Below are 21,955 nucleotides of genomic sequence, written 5' to 3'. Positions count from 1 at the left end.
TCTAGAACTTTTCAGACTTTTCTGAAACTTTATAATGCAGCACTTTTCGTGCTACTATCTCCTTAAGATGAATCGCTTATAGGTATGTTGTATCCTTCCTCATTTTCTCAAGTCACTTTGGATACAAGCGTCTGCTAAATGAATAAATGTGAATGTACATTAATCTGTGGTCTTGGCTTTGGAAAAATTTGTCCCTTGAATATTTTGATTGTAATGAGAGAGACCAAAATAATATTTTTAATGTAAAGTGTTTACATGCACTCTAAGTACTGAAAACTTCTCTGTCTTCCAAAATACCAGATTTTGAGGAAAAAAGAGAAAACATATATGTAACAGGGTTTAATGGAGAGGAGGAGGCAGGAACCGGATGAAGCATCAAAGTAATGTTTTAATAAACACAAAAACACACAAACATAAATGCATACAGGGCAGCTGCCTGTAGCTCTCTCCTCCGAACTGCCGCGTTCCGCTGCATTTATTCCTTTCCTCGGCTGATTGGCCCAATTGGGGGCTAGGCATGCACAGTCATGTCCCGGCCCCACCCTCCTCCTCGTCACAATATAATATAAACATATTAGAAAATAAACATTACTCTCAGTTAAATTTAAACAAATAAATAACAAATTACTTAACAGGATTAAAGATTTAAATTAAAAGTCTTAAATAAAATGCATTAAACATTATACATAAACCAGGACATTCAAATTTTTAAAAAAAATAAAGAGAGAAATGAATTAGCAGATCTATAGACTGCACAGCAGCATAGTGTGAAATCAGACCACAGCTTGTTTCCTTTGTGCAATATTTTCAACATGGTGGACATTTACGGTTTAAAACAGTGTTGTGTCATTCACAGTAGCTTGTGTCATTGGCATGGATGGGAAAAAGCTTGCTGGTATAGCTGGTGAAGATCATAATTTTGTTGCTTTGGATTTAGTTCGGTCTTTGCATTTTTCACCTCTCTGTTGAATATAAATGAAAAACAGGTTAGCACTCAGGTGGTGCATACATATACTTGCAATGCACCTGCAGACATACAATGTTTGTGTGAAAATCTCACTTTCTGGAAAAATAATTTGATAAATTTTATTTTTACAAAAATGCACACACACAGGCACACACTCACAGGCACACACACACTGCACATCTTATATATATATACACACAACCCCAATTCCGAAAAAGTTGGGACAGTATAAAAAATGCTAATAAAACAAAAAGGAGTAATTTGTAAATTACTTTCAGTCTTGCTATATTGAAAGCTCTACAACTAAACATTATATGATGTTTTACCTTGTGAATTGTATTGTTTTTTGAAAATGTACTGTAATTTAAAATCAGATGATGGCAACACGCTCCAAAAAAGTTGAGACGGGGCAATTTAAGACTAATAACAATGTTCAACAAATAGTTGAAATGACAAGGCTATGTGAAGCAGAAGATGTTAAACAGGTGAGGCAATCATGTCATAGTGTATAGGGAGCCTCCAAAAACAGCCTTATCCATCAAGAGCAATGATCATTCGTGATTTGTCAATTTGCCAACTGATGCTTCAGCAAATAATTCAGCACTTTGAGAACAATGTTCCTCAAAGACAAATAGGAAAGATTTGGTGCATTTCACCCTCTACAGTGCACAATATAGTTAAAAGATTCAAGGAATCTGGTCAAATCTCTGTGCTTAAAGGGCAAGGCGAAAAACACTTCTGAATGCACGCGATCTCTAATCCCTCAGACTTCACTGTCTTAAAAAACATCATTCATCATGAACATGGGCTTGGCATTACTTTAGTAAACCTTTGTTAGTCAGCACCGCTCGCTACTGCATCCACAGATGCAAGTTAAGACTTTACTATGCAAAGCAGAATTCTTACATCAGCACTGTCCAGAAGCGCTTCCGACTTCTCTGGGCTTGTTCTCATCTTAGATGGAAAGTAGAACAGTGGAACTGTGTTTTTTGGTCTGAAGAGTCCACATTTAAGCACACAGAAAACACAGAAAAGCAAAGCCATCATGTTATCCAGGCCAAAGAGGAAAAGGGCAATCCAAGCTGTTAACAGCATCAGTTCCAAAAGCCAGTGTCTGTATGGGCCAGGGATGTGTCAGTGCCCATGGCATGGGTAACTCACACATCTGTGTGAACACCATGAATGCAGTCAGATATGTACAAATTTTGGAGTAACATATAATGCCATCCAGCACCGTCTTTTCCAGGGATGTCCCTGCATTTTCCAGCAGGACAACTTAAAACCACATATTGCCCGGATTTTAAGTGCATGGCTGTGCAAGATTGGCCTGCCTGCAGTCCTGACCTGTCTCCAATTGAGAATGTGTGGTGCATTATGAAACACCCCATATGACAACAAAGACCCCATACAATTGTGTAGTTAAAGACCTACATAATGGATGATTGGGGGACAATTTCACTTTTTAAACTTAACAAACTTGTGTCTTGAGTGCCCAAATGCTTAAAAAGTGTTATTAGAAGAAATGGTGATGTTTCACAGTGGTAAACACTCGACTGTCCCAACTTTTCTGGAGCGTGTTGCAATCATCTGATTTGAAATTACTGTCAATTTAAAAATAACAATGAAATTCACATGATAAAACATATAATGTGTAGTTATAGTTCTTTCAATATAGCAAAGGGTGAATATAATTTACAAATCACTCTTTTTTGTTTATATTAGCATTTTTCATACTGTCCCAACTTTTTCGGAATCGGGGTTGTATATTTAAGCAATATCATATGAGCAAGAGTGCGATATGGTCCTACATCAGCACTGCTGTGATTCATCCGCAGGCACGAGTCCGTAGGCCAAGTGCTGTAGGTAATCACAGCAGTGCTGATTTAGGGCCATATAGCACGATTGCGAGTGTGATATTGCTTATATACAACAGTTCAATGAACAAGTACATTTAAAAAAATTCTGTCATAAAAAATGCATTTGTGCATGGAACTACTTTCTTATGCGATGGATCAGAATCAGCCGTTGCTAGTTCAAAACAAATGATGCATCCAAGCCTTTGTTAGTAATTCAAAAATGTCACTTTAGAAGTAGTATCATGGCTTGGGCTGTTTCTAACAAGTTATTGGAGAAACAAGGATGTGTGTGTGTGAGAGAGAGAGAGAGAGAGAGAGAGAGAGATGGAAAGTGTGCCATCACCTGTTGCCACTCCCAAACAGAGATGCTGTCAACTTCCTGAAGAGCAGCTTTCTCAGTGGAAAAATAGCCATCCAAGCCGGGGTATTCCTCCCTATTTCGCGGTAGCCGGTGTGCAAGAGACATTCACTATAGAAACCGCAATCTCCTCCACCATTTTGAACAGTACGTCCCCTCCAATAAACTCTGGTAAGAGGTAACCTTGTCTCGTGACTCCCGTCAAATGTGTTGCCAACTGTGGAGAATGCCTCAAGCACAGTTTACAGCTGAACATCACAGCTGCACCTGAAAGGGATTTTTGCAATGAAAAAGGCCAATTGTTTGAATGTGTCATGTGAGTTTAACTTGCTCAAGCCAGATATCAGCATTAATCCTGCCTCTAATTTGTAGAAACATATTGAGGTAACATATTGAGGTAAATTTCATATTTCTGCTTACTAGATTCTGTGTGTCTATAACGTAGCCTGTAATTTAACTATCTATCACTGAGATTATTGGGCTGCTGTGAGAGATTAATGCAATGTTATCAATAGGGATGGGCAATAAAATGATCTAGATGTTTATCGGAAAAAAGAGAGATGTCCTCGATAAAACGTAATAATTGAGCACTGAAAAATCATACTCAAGTAGAAGTACTGTTACTACTTTAGCTGTCCTAAAAACTACTCAAGAGTAAAAGTGTAGCTCATTTAAAAGTACTCATGAGTAGTGAGTATTGAGTACCGAGTTGCAAAACCTATGCCCCATTATAACGAACAATGTATGCCAACTTTTAAAATACATCACTTATCTATGATAAACACTACATGACTCTGATTCCAAAAAATAAAAGGGAGACATGATAACAGAAATGAAAAGATTAAAAAGTTATTTTCAATACACTGATCACCATTTTAAATCGTAATGTATGAAACAATTATATTAAAATCAGTTTATGTGTAGGGTCTAAATTTCCCTTAATGCCGACAGTGTTATTGTTGTGCATAAAACATGTTCAAACAATGCAAAGAATGCAAAAAATAAATAAATTGCTAAATAAGCAGGATCACTTGGCACGCCATATCCTGCACAATAGAGGAGGTAGAGCAGGCATGGGAACAGTTGTTTGGTACAGGGGCTACATCATGCTTAAAAAGGAATAATTCACCCAAAAATTAAAATTCTCTCAACATTTACTCACCCTCATGCTATCCTGGATGTGTATGACTTTCTTTCTTCTGCAGAACATAAATTAAGATTTTTAGAAGAATATCTCAGCTCTTTTGGTCCATACAATGAAAATGAATCGGTGCTATTGAAGCTCCACAAATCATACAAGTCAGCATAAAAGTAGTCTAATCCATGTGCCTCCAGTGGTTTAATCCATGTCTTCAGAGGCAATATGATAGATGTGGTGAGAAACAGATCAATATTTAATTCCTTTTTTACTATTAATTCTCCTCCCTGCTCAGTCAATCTCCACTTTAACTTTCACTTTCTTCTTGTGTTTTTGGTGATTCACATTCTTCATGCATATCGCCACCTACTGGGCAGAGAGAAGAATTTCTAGCAAAAATGGAATTAAATATTGATCTGTTTCTCACCCACACATGTCATATCAATTCTGAAGTCATGGATTAAACCACTGGAGTTGTATGTATTACTTTTATGATGCTTTTATGTGCTTTGTGGAGCGTCAAACTTTTGGCACCCCTGCACTTACATTGAATGGACCTACAGAGCTGAAATATTCCTCTAAACATTTTAATTTGTGTTCTGAAGAAAGAAAGTCATAGACAGATGGCATGAGGTTGAGTAAATGATAAGAGAATTTTCATTTTCATTTCATTATTTCTTTAAGTAGCACATGGGGGGCCACTTTGTCCTCCTTCTGAGATACAATGTTCAACATTGATTTAGTTCTTGTACCTTTTAAGCCAATAAATAGTTGTGTTCTCATTCTAATGCATGATGCACAATTTTCTGAAGTTTGTGAATGGTGGAATGTTCTGCTGAAGTATTGCTCTTTAATGTAATGTTTATACTTTTCTATCTTTATAAAGGCTAAGCATAATTATAAATTATTTTATCATCTCTACTTTCCTGGTAATTTATTATACCAATTAACACACTCTCTACATCAGGGGTCAGTATTATTAAAAAACGAACAATATTTTTTAAAAATATTATTTTTAAAAATGTCACTGTTTTATTCTATTACATTAATACTTTTAAAGCTACTCAAGTTATTCAGCCAAAAGTAGTGAGGGGTTTCTCGTTTCCTTGTTATTGTTGTTTGATTAATAGACTTTCCCTATCTGTCACTCACTCGACGTTGTGTCGATGTAGTGACACTAGGGGTCACTATTGGGAGCCCGAGACACCTCTGGTCTTTGATAAAAGGCCAATGAAAATTGGCAAGTGGTATTTGCATGCCACTCCCTCTGACCTTTTTTTTATTTTCTGAAAGAGCTTTTCCTCTAAAAGAGTATATTTCTCTAAAAGAGCGGCACACACGGAACGTCTTTTTAAAGACGCTTCTTTTTAAAGATGCCTTTCCGATTGTGTGTTATTCCTGGTTGCGGTCGTTATCTCTCAACTTCAGATGGCCATGATCGCTGTCTTTCGTGTCTGGGCGCGACCCACACGGAGGCAACGTTTGTGGATGGTTCATGTTCTCATTGCGAGAACATGACCATGGCAACGTTGCGGTCGTGGCTTGCTTTCGTAAGAAAAGCCCTGTAGGCTTTCGTAAGAAAGCAAGCCACCCCAGCGGCTCCCCACCTCGGTCCTTCTACCTACGGGTATGAGGCCAGCGCGGCTAGCGTAATGTAATACAATGTGATCGCTTTCGCCGGGTATCCCCCCGCAGACCTCCCATTCCCCAGCATGCTTGTCTGCCCCAGTCGGGCTTCCGGATGAATTCGCCGGCTCGTCTCACGGGAGTCTGGCTTCTTGTTCAGAGCCCGCGAAGATGATGAGCTCTCGAGCGCAGCATCGGAGAGCGGGCTTGTCCAGTCGGACGCAAAAGCCTCAGCTGGGCTCCCCCCCCTCGGGGACGATTGCCCAGTCACAGGCTGATGCCGAAATGACAGACATGCTTTCCCGGGCTGCCGCGAGCGACGGGTTACAGTGGAACCCTCCGCTCTCCCCTGAACCCTCGTGGCTTGATGACTGGTTCCTGGGCTCGTGGCGCCGCTCAAAGAAGCCACACCCCGCTCCAGTGCCTTTCTTCCCGGAAGTGCACGAGGAGCTGACGAAATCATGGGAGGCACCTTTGACTGCCCGGCCCCGATTCCGCAGTTCCCCTGCTCTCACTACCCTCGATGGCGGGGCGGCCAGGGGCTATACGGTGATTCCCCCGGTGGATAAGGCGCTCGCAGTGCACCTATGCCTACAGAGCGCCGCCACCTGGTGCGGACGCCCAAAGCACCCGTCCAAGCCCTGTAGGCTCACGTCATCCCTGATGGCTAAAGCCTACAGCGCTGCTGGACAAGCCGCCTCTGCCCTGCACGCCATGGCCCTCCTGCAGGTCCACCAAGCTAAGGCGTTGAAAGAACTGCACGAGGGTAGTTCCGCCCCAGATTTGATGCAGGAACTGCGCTCGGCAACCGACCTCGCTCTCCGAGCGACGAAGGTCACGGCGCAGTCTCTCGGGTGGACGATGGCCACATTAGTGGTCCAGGAGCGCCACCTTTGGCTCAACCTGGTCGAGATGGTTGAGGGCGACAAGACACGGTTTCTTGCTTCCCCCATTTCCCAACTGGCCTATTCGGCGACACCGTCGAGGACTTTGCCCAGCAGTTCTCGGTGGTGAAGCAGCAGATGGAGGCTTTCCGGCACATCCTGCGCCGGCACGGCTCAAGATCCAGCACCCCGTCTGCTCGTCGCCAAGGGTGTCCCCCTGCGGTGACTGCACTGGCTCCACCGCAGTCCGCCCCTTTGGCCCAGCCCCGGCGTGGAGCCCACTGCAGGAAGCAGACACCACCCGTCTCACAGTCAGCGCCTAAGAACCAACAGAGGTCATCAAAGCGCCCCTGAGATGGGCGGAACCCACTCACCTGGAGCTGGTAAGAAGACCACTCCATCCCCCAGTGGAGGGCCGGGTGGAAAATCTTTTGTTGCCTTTTTGTTTGATTTAGCCGCATGCCCAAGTGGCTATGGTACCCAACAGTTCAGCAAAAGAGCGGTTTCTTTCCTCCCTAAGTCACATACCCGGTGTGCACGGTCGTCATCACGACTACCATCCACGGGTTTTTCCTTGCAGGTTTGGCACTCCAGCGGTGGTCCTTCCGCCCCTGAGCGCCCAGCTGTGGCACACAGCCGCCCCCGATGTGACAGTCTCCACAGGTTACGAGGACAGGTCTCTTCCTCCCCCATCCCAGGCAGTTCCGGGGGTGGCCACAAGGAGCCAGTTAAGTGCTTCGATGTCCCTAGACTCAGCACAGACACGTGGCACCTCGAGCTCCGCCCCGCCGCAAGGCCCCACCTGCCGGTACATCCGACAACGTTGTCCCCTTGATCCCCCTTGCGCGGAACTTGGATGCATGGCTTGTGCTTTCCAATCCGTCACGATGGCTGGTCCAGACTGTCTGACTCGGCTATGCGATTCAGTTTGCCAGGCACCCGCCCAGGTTCAGCGGTATTCACTTCACCTTTGTCAAGAACGAAAATGCTGCTACCTTGTGTGCGGAGATCGCTATCCTCCTACGGAAGGGCGCGATAGAACCTGTCCCTCCAGCCGAGATGAAGAAGGGGTTTTACAGTCCCTACTTCATCTTACCAAAAAAAGGCGGTGGGTTGTGGCCAATCTTGGACTTGTGAGTACTGAACCGGGCCTTACACAGACTCCCATTCAAGATGCTGATGCAGAAACACATTCTGGCGAGCATCCGGCATCAAGATTGGTTCGCGGCGGTAGACCTGAAGGACGCATACTTCCGCATCTCGATCCTTCCTTCGACACAGACCCTTCCTGCGGTTTGCATTCGAGGGTCAGGCGTATCAGTACAAAGTCCTCCCTTTCAGCCTGTCCCTGTCTCCTCGCGTCTTCACGAAGGTCGCAGAGGCTGCCCTTGCCCCGTTAAGGGAGGTGGGCATTCGCATTCTCAACTATCTCGACGACTGGCTAATCCTAGCTCACTCTCGAGACATGTTGTGCACACACAGGGACTTGGTGCTCTCACACCTCAGCCGACTAGGGCTTTGGGTCAACTGGGAAAAGAGCAAGCTCCTCCCAGTTCAGAGCATCTATTTTCTCGGTTTGGAGCTGGACTCAGTCTCTCTGACGGCGCGCCTTACGAACGAGCGCGCCCAGTCGGTGCTGGCCTGTTTGAAGGCATTCAACCAGAAAACAGCGGTTCCACTGAAACTTTTTCAGAGGCTCCTGGGGCTGATGCATATGAGACCGCTTCAGCACTGGCTTCAGACTCGAGTCCCGAGATGGGCATGGCGCCACGGGACACATCACGTGGACATCACACCAGTCTGTCACCGTCTTTTCAGCCCTTGGACCGACCTCTCGTTTCTACGGGCAGGTGTTCCTCTAGAACTGGTCTCCAGGCGCATCGTGGTCAGCCTGGACGGGCCCACGACTGCATTGACACATCAACTGCCTCGAGTTGCTGGCAATTCTGCTCGCCCTGCGGAGGTTTCGGCCGTTGATCCAGGGCAAGCACATGTTAGTTCAGACAGACAACACGGCAATGGTAGCATATGTCAACAGCCAAGGCGGTCTGCACTCTCGTTGTATGTCACAACTCGCCCGCCGTCTCCTCCTCTGGAGTCAGCAGCACTTCAAGTCGCTGAGAGCCACTCACATCCCGGGCAACCTCAACACTACAGCAGACGTGCTGTCATGGCAGGTTACCCTCAGGGGAGAGTGGAGACTCCACCCTCAGGTGGTCCAGCTGATTTGGAGTTGATTCGGACAGGCACAGGTGGACCTGTTTGCCTCTCAAGAATCCTCCCACTGCCCGCTCTGGTACGCCCTCACCAAGGCTCCCCTCGGCATAGACGCGCTGGCACACAGCAAATATACTTAGGTCTTCCACATCCCGGCCAGGGGCCAGACATGGAGATTCCAGAGGTCTGGTCGCGGGTGCCAGAGGGTGCCCCGTCCCTGAGAAAGATGGTCCTTCCTCAGGGGAATTCGCCAGGGGGGGGGGCTGTCGCGAGGAGCGTGAGGTCCGAGAACCACATCTGGGTGGGCCAGTTGGGTTCTACCAGGACGACCTGCTCCTCGTCCTCCCTGACCTTGCACAGGGTCTGTGCAAGACCCTGGTAGAATTGAATGTACAGCTGCTTTGAAACAACGGCTGTTGTGAAAAGTGCTATACAAATAAATTTGACTTGACTTGACTCATTAGATTGACATAATGGAGGTAGTATAAACAAATTAGAGTCCCCACAAATGCAAGGAGGGTGTGGAGAGAAATAATATCAAGGAGGAAAATAAGGATGGAGTGAAAGGAAATATATTAGATGGAGAGATCAATAACATGTAATATTAAGATCCTAAAATTTGACACAGATGGGAACAGCTTAAATAAGTAATTATATAATATGAAATGATGACAATTTTTTCTGTTTGACAGAAATGTAATAAGCAATGATACTGCCCTACAAAGGCAAAACGCAAAATTGAGTTCTGACTGAAACAGGTCTCTTATGATTTGTCCAGTTACAGATGAGTTTGTCTCAATGCTGAAATTCAGAGTAACCATTGTGTGAAAATGCAGTAACAACAAAATCCACATAAAAATAATTCAGGCCATTTTTCTCAGTTTCAGTGTTAGTTAATGTGTATGGCCTTTGTAGGATAGTAAAGGTAAATCAAAAGTATTGATATTTTTTACCAGTGAAACTATGTGTAAAGTCATTTAGGAAACACCGGAATTTGGATGGATGGATGGATGGAAAGTAATGCCATGTATGCACCAAAGGTTATTTTCATGGCAAAAATAGATTAGTTTAAAAAGCAATGACAAACAATAAACAAAAAACTATCACAGCACTGTAGAAAGATGTATAAGAGATGTAAGACGCCTGGAGACAGAATCTCTCATCGACACTGAATTAACAACAGGGAAAACAGAAGCACGCGTCCCGCAACAGTGCGTTGCAGGACAAGATTTGATTGCTGAGTGCAGGTGCTGGCGGGATGATGTGTGCGTGGAAACGGGAGAAAGAAATGACCCACGTGACTCTCGAAAAATATATATCTATTTAAAAAATAAAATAGATTATTTCATGTAATTAATGTACAGAATGTTATTTGTGCTCAATGCAGCAGAAAGTCCCTTAGTGCTATGGATGTTAATGCTTTATTAAAGAAAGGTACAAACAAAACTTTGAAACCAGCCAAAGGTCAATCAGATATTTGGCAATGTTAGAGTGATAACAAAACCTGTTTTTTTTGTTTGTTTTTTTCTCAGATTGGGAATTGGAATAAAAATAGCCTATGATACCAGAACGGGACAGAACCTTATGGGAGTGGGACTGAAAAATTTGCGCAATACCTACGGGCTTTTGCGGCTGGGAGCAGGACAAAACGTGAAATTTGCAGGCGGGAGCGGGACTAAATATTTTATTTTTTTTAATTGCGGGAGAGGGACAGAATCTCTCAGGAGCTTGTCTGAAAAATCCATCCCGCATAGACCTCTACTTTACAATTCATGTCCAGTATTTCACAAACACCTGCAGCACGATTTTGGGAAGCTGATGTGGAGGGTGAGGGAGATAGAGGGGATAAGAGGGACCCTGTGATACATTAACAGCAGCCACATGGTCACAGCACACTAAGACAGCACCGTCTCGGACTCTCTGGTTTGCAGAAGCCGCTTCTCAAGTGTGCCATTGCTTTCGGCCAATGACAAAAATAGAAAAACACTACACATTTCTGGTGCTATTTTGTGAGTGGTTGGGCAGTCTACAGCCCACCCTCAGTGTCTGCAACACACAGCCCGCCCCCATATTGCTTTTAACCAATGCACAAATTGGAAAAATATGTATATATTTTATTTAAAACTATGTTTCCCAAATGTTTGATTGGGTGGGCAAGACTCACGTTTGTGTGGGCTCAACCCACCCCTGCCCATGCCTACATCCGGCCTCGGTTACATGTACACTTCAAGTCCAACATTTTGATGCAAATACGCTTTTTGTCCCACTATTTAAGTTGACTTTAGACATAAACGACTGCGTTTACATTAAATCCTCACCAAGACGGGCATTGGCAGAATTATAAAGTGTATTTGACCATTTAGGCGCAAACCCGCAATAGCGTTCTCGGAATACATGTGCATGTAAAGCGTACAAACATTAACCGCCTGTCAAACAGCACGCAGCTACAGACGTCAGGAAATAAAAAGTCAATCTTTTATATTTAATCTTGATCAACCAACCACTGGTTGTCTTGCTTTCACGATCACTGTAATGAACACCCCTTTTCTAGATGTATAACATAGGCCAAATATAGAAAATTAGTCAAAAGTTTGATCGAGGACATCAAAATTTTTCCGATAAACATCTAGATCATTTTATTGCCCAACCCTATTGATAACATTGCATTAATCTCTCACAGCAGCCCAATAATCTCAGTGATAGATAGTTAAATTACAGGCTACGTTATAGACACACAGAATCTAGCAAGCAGAAATATAAAATTTACCTTAATATGTTTCTTCAAATTAGAGGCAGGATTAATGCTGATATCTGGCTTGAGCAAGTTAAACTCACATGACACGATCAAGCAATTGGCCTTTTTCATTACGAAACGCCCTTTCAGGTGCGGATGTGATGGTCAGCTGTAAACTGTGCTTGAGGCATTCTCTACAGTTGGCGACAGATCTGCAGCTGCCATTCAAATTTTTTTACATGTGATTTGATTTGACAGGAGTCACGAGACTCTCCCTAGCCACTCATGTTGATAGATAAAAATAAAATCAGGACAGAGAAGTAGCAAACGGTGAGGAAAATAGCGCAGTAAAAGTACAGTTACAGCACTTAAAATGTACTCAAGTAAAAGTAAATGTATAACATTTTTAAACTACTTAAAAAAAATTATTGGGAAAAAGTAGTTAATTACAGTAACGTGAGTATTTGTAATTCGTCACTTTACACCCCTGGTTTTCAGTGATCCAAGTTGTTGCTTCACAAATTAATTCTTCATATCGACAAGTCATGGATCACTGATAAAGTAAAAATCATGTGAAAAGTTGTGAAATGTCATGCGTAGAGTGTCTCATTTGAGTCTAAAGTGAGTAAAATGTCCAACATGTTGGGACATAAAGAAGAAATATGACATCTAGTGTCAAATGGGACATTAAGTTGCTGTAGTCTGGTGATACTGTGTCACCATTCTTGAATTGTGAAAGAATGAGTTGAACTGGGAAAAACACTGGGAGTTACTGTAAATCAACATATCATCAAATAAGCTATAAGGTTTATTTGTCTGTAAAAAAAAAAAAAAAGGCTGGTTTGAGTATTTCGGTAACTGCTGATCTCCTAGGATTTTCACACACAACAGTCTCTAGAATTTACTCTGAATGGTGCCAAAAAAAAAAAACATCCAGTGAGCGGCAGTTCTGTTGACGGAACTGCCTTCTTGATGAGAGAGGTCAACGGAGAATGGCCAGAGTGGTTTAAGTTGACAGGCAACGGTAACTCAGATAACCACTCTGTATAATTTTCATGAGCAGAATGAGACAACCCAGCAGTGGCGTCAGAACAACCCAGCTGATGAGTTACCTGACACAGGTTTTTTGGATTGTCTTTTGGAGTGAGTGGTTCTTACCGCAGACAAAATTGGAGGATTTATTTGGTGAAATAAGGTTTGTGTCAATATTTTTATCTGTGATATCATTACTGTACACCAGAAAATGCAAAGATACCATTCCATAATCAGAACTGGACAGCTCATATGACATCAACTGTTATGAGATGTCACGCTAGCTTCGTGAGCTTTGGTTTTGCTAGACTGTAATGCCCACTGGATGGTGAATAGGTTTATTTACTTTTTCTGATTTTTTTAGTAATGCAAACGTCTCCTTTCGGCGATATTTGCCATTTTGAATCCAAAATATACATGATTCATTTAGTTCATCCCCTGTATCGCCCTGTCGACACCGGACATGAGCGGTGCGTTGCTTACACGAAGGACGTTTCACAACACTCGTGTCACGAGCTTAAGGGCTTCAACAAACTGCTCTACGCAAGCGCCATGTAGAGGTTTGTCCAACACATGAAAAACATTGGTGTGCATGATAAACATTGAAAATGTATTTGAGTTTAGAATAGAAAAAAGTCAGGGGAGAAAATAAGGTAACTAGCACAGAGTTATTATTAGTTTCTGGACAATGCAGCGGTTATGTAGGAAATGTAATTTATTCAGGAGAAAGAACCAGACAGACATTCGTGCAGTCCCACTTGCATTGGTGATGCTTGGTCTGCTTTTTTGTTGGGATTTCCTCTCTAAAAAATACTGTAACTGAAGGGATGCTACCACATACAATGTCTTGAAATGGACCTATATAATTCAAAGCAGTTCCAATTATTTTTCACTTCACTTGAGTGTGAGCCTATATCACGTGCCTCCCTTGACATGCCCCTACATGTTGAAAACTCCTGTACTAATGCACACCTCATTCATTAACAGAGAGCTCACAAAACATCCCATATTTCAAGGTCATCTTTCCTAATTAAGTTGCACACAATCTCTGGCACACAACCAGAAACATAATCAACCACAAGCAAAACCTGTATTTCCCTATCTGTCACTCACTCGACATTGTATCGATGTAGTGACACTAGGGGTCGCCCTTGGGAGCCGCAAACACCTCTGATCTTTGAGAAAAGGCCAATGGGAATTGGCGAGTGGAATTTGCATGCCACTCCCCCGGACATACGGGTATAAAAGGAGCTGGCTCGCAACCACTCATTCAGATTTTTTCTTCGGAGCCAAGCAGTTGTGTTCAGCATGCTGAATTCCTCTGCCGATCCATTCACCTCCAGAAAGCTGTTGGATTTACGGTGCATTACAGTGGTTTCTCCCTCTTGTGCACCGGTGGAGTGCAGAGAACGCCCCTGGGTGCTTCAGCAGCTAAAAGAGTATATTCTTCCTAATAAAAGAGGATATTTTCCTACTAAATATTTCCTACTATATTTTCTCTCCTCTTGCGCTGCCCACACGGAGACGGCATTCGTGGATGGGTCATGTCCTCACTGCAAGAACACGATCATGGCAACATTGCGGTCGCGGCTTTCCTTCCTCCAGCGGCTCCCCGCGCCGGTCCTTCTACCTACGGGTTTGAGGCCGTGTCGGTTAGCACTGGGGGTGATTTGGGGACTCCAATGGTATCCCCCCCCCCCCGGGGCTCCCATTCCCCAGCACACTCGTTTGCCCCGGTCAAGTTCTAGGATGAGACCGCCGGCTCGTCTCAGGGTGAGTTTGAGGTCTCATTCAGGGCTCATGAAGTGGACGAGCTCTTGATAGTAGCATCGGAGAGTGGGCTGGTTCAGTCTGACGCTGAGGACTCGAATGGGCTCCCACCTTCGGGTGTGTTCCACCTGTCACAGGCTGACGCGGAGCTGATGGCCATGGTTGCCCGGGCGGCTGCAAGCGTCGGGCTGAATTGGAACCCTCCACCCTGCCCTGAACCCTCGCGGCTTGATGATTGGTTCCTGGGCCCAGAGCGCCACTCACAGCCACGCCCCGCCCTGGTCCCTTTCTTCCCGGAGGTGCATGAGGAGCTCACAAGGTCGTGGCGGGCACCTTTTACTGCCCAGACTCGATCTCTGGGCTCCTCCGCTCTCACTACCCCGATGGTGGGGCTGCCAGGGGGTACTCGGCTATTCCCCAGGTGGACAAGGCAGTTGCGGTGCACTTGTGCCCACAAAGCACCTCTACCTGGTAGACTCCCGTCCAAGGCCTGTAGGCTCACATCATCACTGGTGACCAAGGCCTATGGTGCCTCTGGACAGGCCGCCTCCGCCCTGCACGCCATGGCTCTCCTGCAAGTGTACCAAGCCAAGGTGCTGAGAGAACTGCACGAGGGTAGTTCTGACCTGGGATTGATGCAGAACCTGCTTTCAGCGACCGATCTCACCCTCCGGGTGATGAAGGTCACAGTGCGGACTCTCGGGCAGGCGATTTCCACCTTGGTGGTCCAGGAGCACCACCTTTGGCTCAACCTGTTCGGATGAAGGAGGCTGACATGGTACGATTCCATGACACCCCATCTCCCAGTTTGGCCTAATTGGCGACACCGTCGAGGACTTTGCCCAGCAGTTCTCAGCAGTTAAGAAGCAGACGGAGGCTATTCAGCACATCCTGACCCGGCGTGGATCAAGATCCCACACCCTGTCTGCTCGTTGCCAAGGGCATTCCCCTGTGGCAACAACACCGGCTGTGCTGCAGCCCGCCCCAGCAGGCCGGCCCCGGCATGGAGCCGCCCGCAGGAAGCAGACACCTCCCGTTTCATGGCCCACTGCCAAGAACCTGAGGAAGACTTCAAAGCGCCCCTGAGACGGGTGACCCAGGGATGTGGAGACCCACTGCATTGGAGCTGGTAAGCAGACCACTTCATCTCCCGGTGGAGGGCCAGGAGGAGAATCTTTGGTTTCCTTTTCTTTTGATTTTGCCGCATGCCCAAAGGTCTGCGGTACCCACATTGTCAAGAAAAGTGCAGTTTCCTCACTCCCTGGGTCACACATCCAGTGTTCACGGCCATCGTAATCACGACCGCCGGACACCGTACCTTTACAGCTGTGGCACAAACACACCTATGCCAGAGCGGTTTTGACAGACACCGAGGATGACTTCCCTCCTCCCCCGTCCCTGACTGGTCCTATGGTAGGTATCCGGAGCCAGGTAAGTGCTTCGATGTCCTTAGACTCAGCACGGCCATGAGTTCGGGGTTTTGAGCCCCCTCAACGTGGCACCTCAGGCTCTGCCCTGCCGCGAGGCCCCACCCACTGGTACATCTGATGTAATTGTCCCCTTGGTCCCCCTGGCATGCGCTCTCCAACCCGTCGTGGTGGCTGACCAGGACCGTCTGACTCAGCTATGCGATTCAGTTCGCCAGCCGTCCACCCAGGTTCAACGGCATCTGTTTCACCTCAGTGAAGGGCGAGAATGCCGCTGCCCTGCATGTGGAGATCGTGACCCTTCTGTGGATGGACGCGATAGAGCCTGTCCCTCCAGCTGAGATGAAGAAGGGGTTCTACAGCCCCTACTTCATCGTACCGAAGAAAGACGGTGGGTTGCGGCCAATCTTGGACCTGCGAGTTCTGAACCGGTCCTTGCACAGACACCTGTTCAAGATGCTGACACAGAAATGCATTTTAACAAGCATTCGGCATCAAGATTGGTTCGCGGCGGTAGACCTGAAGGACGCGTACTTCCACGTTTCGGTTTTACCTCGACACAGGCCCTTCCTGTGGTTTGCTTTCGAGGGCTGGGTGTCTCCCCTTTGGTCTGTCCCTGTCGCCTCATGTCTTCACGAAAGTTGCAGAGGTAACCCTTGCCCTGCTAAGGGAGTGGGCATCTGCATTCTCAACTATCTCAATGACTGGCTAATTTTAGCTCACTCTCGAGACTTGTCGTGTGCACACAGGGACCTGGTGCTCAGACACCTCAGCCAGCTGGGGCTTCAGGTCAACTGGAAAAAGAGCAAGCTCTTCACAGTTCAGAGCATCTCTTTTCTCAGGTTGGAGTTAGACTCAGTCTCGATGATGGCACACCTCATGAGCAAGCGTGCGCAGTCGGTGCTGAACTGCCTGAAGTCATTCAGGTGGAGAATGGCGGTCCCACTGAAGCAATTTCAGAGGCTCCTGGGGCATATGGCGTCCTCGGCAGCGGTCACGGCGCTCGGGTTGATGCATATGAGACCGCTTCAGCACTGGCTTCAGACTCGAGTCCCGAGATGGGTATGGTGCCACGGGGCACATTGCGTGGTCATCATACTGATCTGTCGCCGCTTGTTCAGCCCTTGGATGGACCTGGCATTTCTACGGGCAGGGGTTCCCCTACAGCAGGTCTCCAGGTGAGTCGTCGTCATGACAGATGCCTCCAAGTCGGGCTGGGGCACCATGTTCAACGGGCACACAGCTGCCGGCTCCTGGACAGGGCCGCAACTGCGTTGGCACATAAACTGCCTCGAGTTGCTGGCAGTGTTGCTCGCCCTGCGGAGGCTTCAGCCATTGATCCAGGACAAGCACGTGTTGGTCTGGACGGACAACATGGCGACGGTAGTGTACATCAACCACCAAGGCGCAATGCGCTCCCGCCGCTTGTCACAACTCGCCTGCCGTCTCCTCCTCTGGAGTCACTCAAGTCATTGCGAGTCACTCACATCCCGGGCGACCTCAACAGCACTGCGGACACACTGTCATGGCAGGTTACGCTCAGGGGAGAGTGGAGACTCCACCCCCAGGTGGTCCAGCTGATTTGGAGTCGATTCGGTCAAGTGCAGGTAGACCTGTTCACTTCCCGGGGATCCTCCCATTGTCCACTCTGGTACACCCTGACCGAGGCTCCCCTTGGCACAGATGCGCTGGCACACAGCTGGCCCCAAACAGAGGATCGCCCACTGGGTCATTGACGCCATCACCATCGAATGAGGAGGAGACGTGCGCTTTTAGCCCCCAGCCGTGTTCACGAGACCGTGGACCCTGGATGTCCTTCCTCCTTAGCCCTGTGGAAGGTGAGTTCACGGAGAAACTCGATGCCGGCCCAGTACATGTGCTAGTAGGCCCTGTACTGGGGTAGGTGCTCCACATGTGCTGGTTGCCTGTCTGTAACCCCGTGTGATGTATATTCTGCGAGACGGTTTCCCTATTGGTAAACCCGCATCTTCCTTGGGCAGAGTCCCCTCTGCCATCGGTCGGCATGTTTGCAGAGCTCCATCCCCTCTGGGTAGGACCAACCACAGGGACTTCTCCACATGCGACCCTGCTGACAAAACTCGGTAAGAATGTGACGTATTTCCACACATTACCTCCCCTCCAGGCAGGGTGTGGTCTCCGTGGTGTCTTCCCCTTGGGAGTGACACCCCACTGATGCGGACATTTATGGCCCCCAGCTGAATGATTTCACTCTTTTTTGGGGAGAAAAAAGAAGAGAAGATGCCACGGCTGGGGCAGCCTGTCCCCATTTTTGGACAGTCGACTTGTCCCCGAGGTACAGGGGACCGTAAGACGCTCGTAGGAGCATTGGGGAGATTACGTGACGGCCAGGTGCGCTGACTGTGAGGCACCCAATGGCTTGCCCGTCTCGCAACGGCAGTCCACGTAACACAGTTCAGTTAGTTGTGCCATTTTGTATAGGGACCCCTAGTGTCACTACATTGACACAACATCGAGTGAGTGATAGATAGGGAACGTCCTGGTTACTTTTGTAACCTCCGTTCCCTGATGGAGGGAACGAGATGTTGTGTCCTTCCTGCCACAACACTGAACTACCCGCTGAAATGGCCGGGACACTGTCTCGGCTCCTCAGCACAAAACCTGAATGAGTGGTTGCGAGCCAGCTCCTTTTATACCCGTATATCCAGGGGAGTGGCATGCAAATTCCACTCACCAATTCCCAATGGCCTTTTCTCAAAGATCAGAGGTGTTTGGTGCTTCCATGGGTGACCCCTAGTGTCACTACATCAACACAACGTCTCATTCCCTCCATCAGGGAACGGAGGTTACGAAAGTAACCAGGACGTTTCTGATCTGTAGTTTATTCATTTTTGAATTTCTCATTGCAATTGTTTCAGCATGCACCATCATACTGACAAATAATTTTTTTCCCTCATACAACACAATCTGAAAATCTCTCAGACTTGCATCACCTGTCTTGCCGCAGGTGTTACAAGTACTTAATAGTACATTGAGTGAAATGTGATATATTTCAATGTGCAATATTATGCACTAATAATTATTTTCAAACCGCATTTTTTCTAAACATAATAATATTACAATTTCACTGTATTTCAGTTCTTAAAAGTGGAATAAATTAACTGACTTGTCACAGACAAATAGCCCTACATCAAATATATTTTCACAATATTCAATTTTAAATATTCAGTTTAAATATCAATTTACTGTCCAATGTTAAAAATTAAAATAATTAAAGAACAGCAACATATTGTTTACTTTTACACCTTCATGACCAGCTGTCAGTTGTTTGGGTAAACCCTTGAGTGGATCCTTGTGTAAGTTCTTTGGTGGATCCTTGTGTAAGTTTTGGGTAGATCTTTGGGTAGATTGGGTAGATCTTCCCACAAGAGTGGTGTCAGTAATGGATGATGTTGTGTCGGTGAGGAGGTCAGGTGTTCGAGCACATGCTTTACAGCAAGCTTTTTTCTTTGAGCCATATTTCTCATAGGTTTATTTTTCAAAGTCAGTTTCACTATAGGCACATCCCTTAAAGTTTTGGCTACAACCCCACCAAGGATTATTGCCCAAGAAATAAAGATACAGTTCATTTAATATAGTGGGGGCCTGTTTTCACACTACAATCTATAGGGTCAGAAATGTTATTATTATTAAATGAAAAACAATTTGTGAAACAGCACAAATGTAAAATTATCAAACTTTTGTTAAACAGGAATTGCACAAAAAATTCCCTTTGGGACGATTTCAGAAGAATTCGTCTAAGCAATCTATGGATTTATTGCGAGAGTCTAACAACATTTCAGTATACTTATAAATGCACTCACTAAGCACTTTATTAGGAACACCTGTACACCTACTTATTCATGGGATTATAAAATCAGCCAATCGTGTGGCAGCAGTGCAGTGCATAAAATCAGGCAGATACAGGTCAGGAGCTTCAGTTTATAGTTACATCAACCCTCAGAATAGGAAAAAATGTGATCTCAGTGATTTCAGCCGTGGCTTGGTTGTTGTTGCCAGACGGACTGGTTTGAGTATTTCTGTAACTGCATATCTCCTGGGAATTTCACACACAACAGTCTCTAGAGTTTACTCAGAATGGTGCCAAAAAAAAAAAAAAAAAACATCCAGTGAGTGGCAGTTCTGTTGACGGAAATGCCTTCTTGATGAGAGAGGTCAACAATGAATGGCCAGAGTGGTTTAAGTTGACAGAAAGCCTATGGTAACTCAGATAACCACTCTGTACAATTATAATGAGAAGAATGCGACAACCCAGCTGTGGCATCAGAACAACCCAGCTGATGAGTTACCTGACACTGGCTTTTTGGATTGTCTTCTGGATTGAGCTGTTCTCACCAGTTCTTACTGTTCCATAATCAGAAATGGACAGCTCATATGACATCAACTGTTATTAGATGTCACACTAGCTTCGTGAGCTTTGGCTTTGCTAGATTGTAATGCCCACTGGATGGTGAATAGGTTTATTTACTTTTTCTGATTTTTTTTAGCAACGCAATCATCTCCTTTTGGCAACATTTGCCGATTTGAATCCAAAATATACATGATTAATTTAATTCATACCCTGTATCACCCTGTCGACACCAGACGTGAGCAGTGCATCACTGATATGAAGGCCGTTTCACAACACTCGTGTCACGAGCTTAAGGACTTCAACAAACCGCTCAACACAAGCATCATGCAGAGGTTTGTCCAACACATGAAAAGCGTTGGTGTGCATGATAAACATTGAAATATATTTGGGTTTAGAGTAGAAAAAAGTCAGGGGAAATATAAGGTAACTAGCACAGAGTTATTATTAGTTTCTGGACACAGCAGCGGTTATGTAGGAAATGTAATTTATTCAGGAGAAAGAACCAGACAGACATTTGCGCAGTCCTGCTCGACATTGGTGATGCTTGGTCTGCATTTTTGTTGGGTTCTTCTCTCTAAACAATACTGTAACTGAAGGGATGATACCACATACAATGTCTTGAAATGGACCTATATAATTCACAGCAGTTCCAATTGTTTTTCACTTCACTTGAGTGTGAGCCTATATCTCGTGCCTCCCTTGACAGGCGCCCACATGTTGAAAACTCCTGTACTAATGCACACCTCATTCATGAACAGAGAGCTCACAATAACGGCCCATATTTCAGGGTCATCTTTCCTAATTAAGATGCACACAATCTCTGACACACAACCAGAAATATAATCAACTACAAGTGAAACCTGTTGTTTCTGATCTGTAGTTTATTCATTTTTGAAATTCTCATTGCATGCATCATCATACTGACACAAATCATTTTTTCCCTCATACAACACAATCTGAAAATCTCTCAGACTTGCGTCACCCTTTTTGCCACAGGTGTTACAAGTACATAACAGTACATTGAGTGAAATGTGATATATTTCAATGTGAAGTAATATACACTAATAATTATATTCAAACCACATTTTTTCTAAACATTATAATATTAAATTTTCACTGTATTTCAGTTCTTACAAGTGGAATAAATTAACTGACTTATATATTTTCACAATATTCAATTTTAAATATTCAGTTCAAATATCAATTTACTGTCCAATGTTAAACATTTAAAATTAAAATAATTAAACAACAGCAACATCTCGTTTACTTTTAGACATTCATGATCAGCTGTCAATTGTTTTGGTAAACCCTTTGGTGGATCCTTGTGTAAGTTCTTGGGTGGATCCTTGTGTAAGTTCTTGAGTGGATCCTTGTGTAAGTTCTTGGGTGGATCCTTTAGTAAGTTCTTGGGTAGATCTTTGGGTAGATCTTCCCACAAGAGTGGTGTCACTAATGGATGTCATTGGTGTCGGTGAGGTCAGGTGTTGGAGTACATGTTATTCAGCAAGCTTTTTTCTTTGAGCACTTCTACTGTAAAATTAAAATGGTGTGAATAA

At 45.2% G+C, this 21,955-nt stretch overlaps 1 long non-coding RNA gene across 1 annotated transcript; it reads right to left on the bottom strand.

The window, feature by feature from the left end:
- Window positions 1-368: 368 nt before the first annotated feature.
- On the bottom strand, window positions 369-5,880 carry LOC127431643 (uncharacterized). The gene is made up of 2 exons (XR_007895633.1): window positions 3,167-5,880; window positions 369-962 (listed from the first exon to the last, which is right to left on the bottom strand). It is a non-coding gene; the product is annotated as an uncharacterized LOC127431643 (long non-coding RNA).
- Window positions 5,881-21,955: the final 16,075 nt, after the last annotated feature.

Source organism: Myxocyprinus asiaticus, chromosome 41 (assembly GCF_019703515.2).
Source record: "Myxocyprinus asiaticus isolate MX2 ecotype Aquarium Trade chromosome 41, UBuf_Myxa_2, whole genome shotgun sequence".
Taxonomy (NCBI): domain Eukaryota; kingdom Metazoa; phylum Chordata; class Actinopteri; order Cypriniformes; family Catostomidae; genus Myxocyprinus; species Myxocyprinus asiaticus.
Note: the sequence above shows the minus strand (reverse complement) of the source record. Positions and strands in the feature narration are given on the sequence as shown.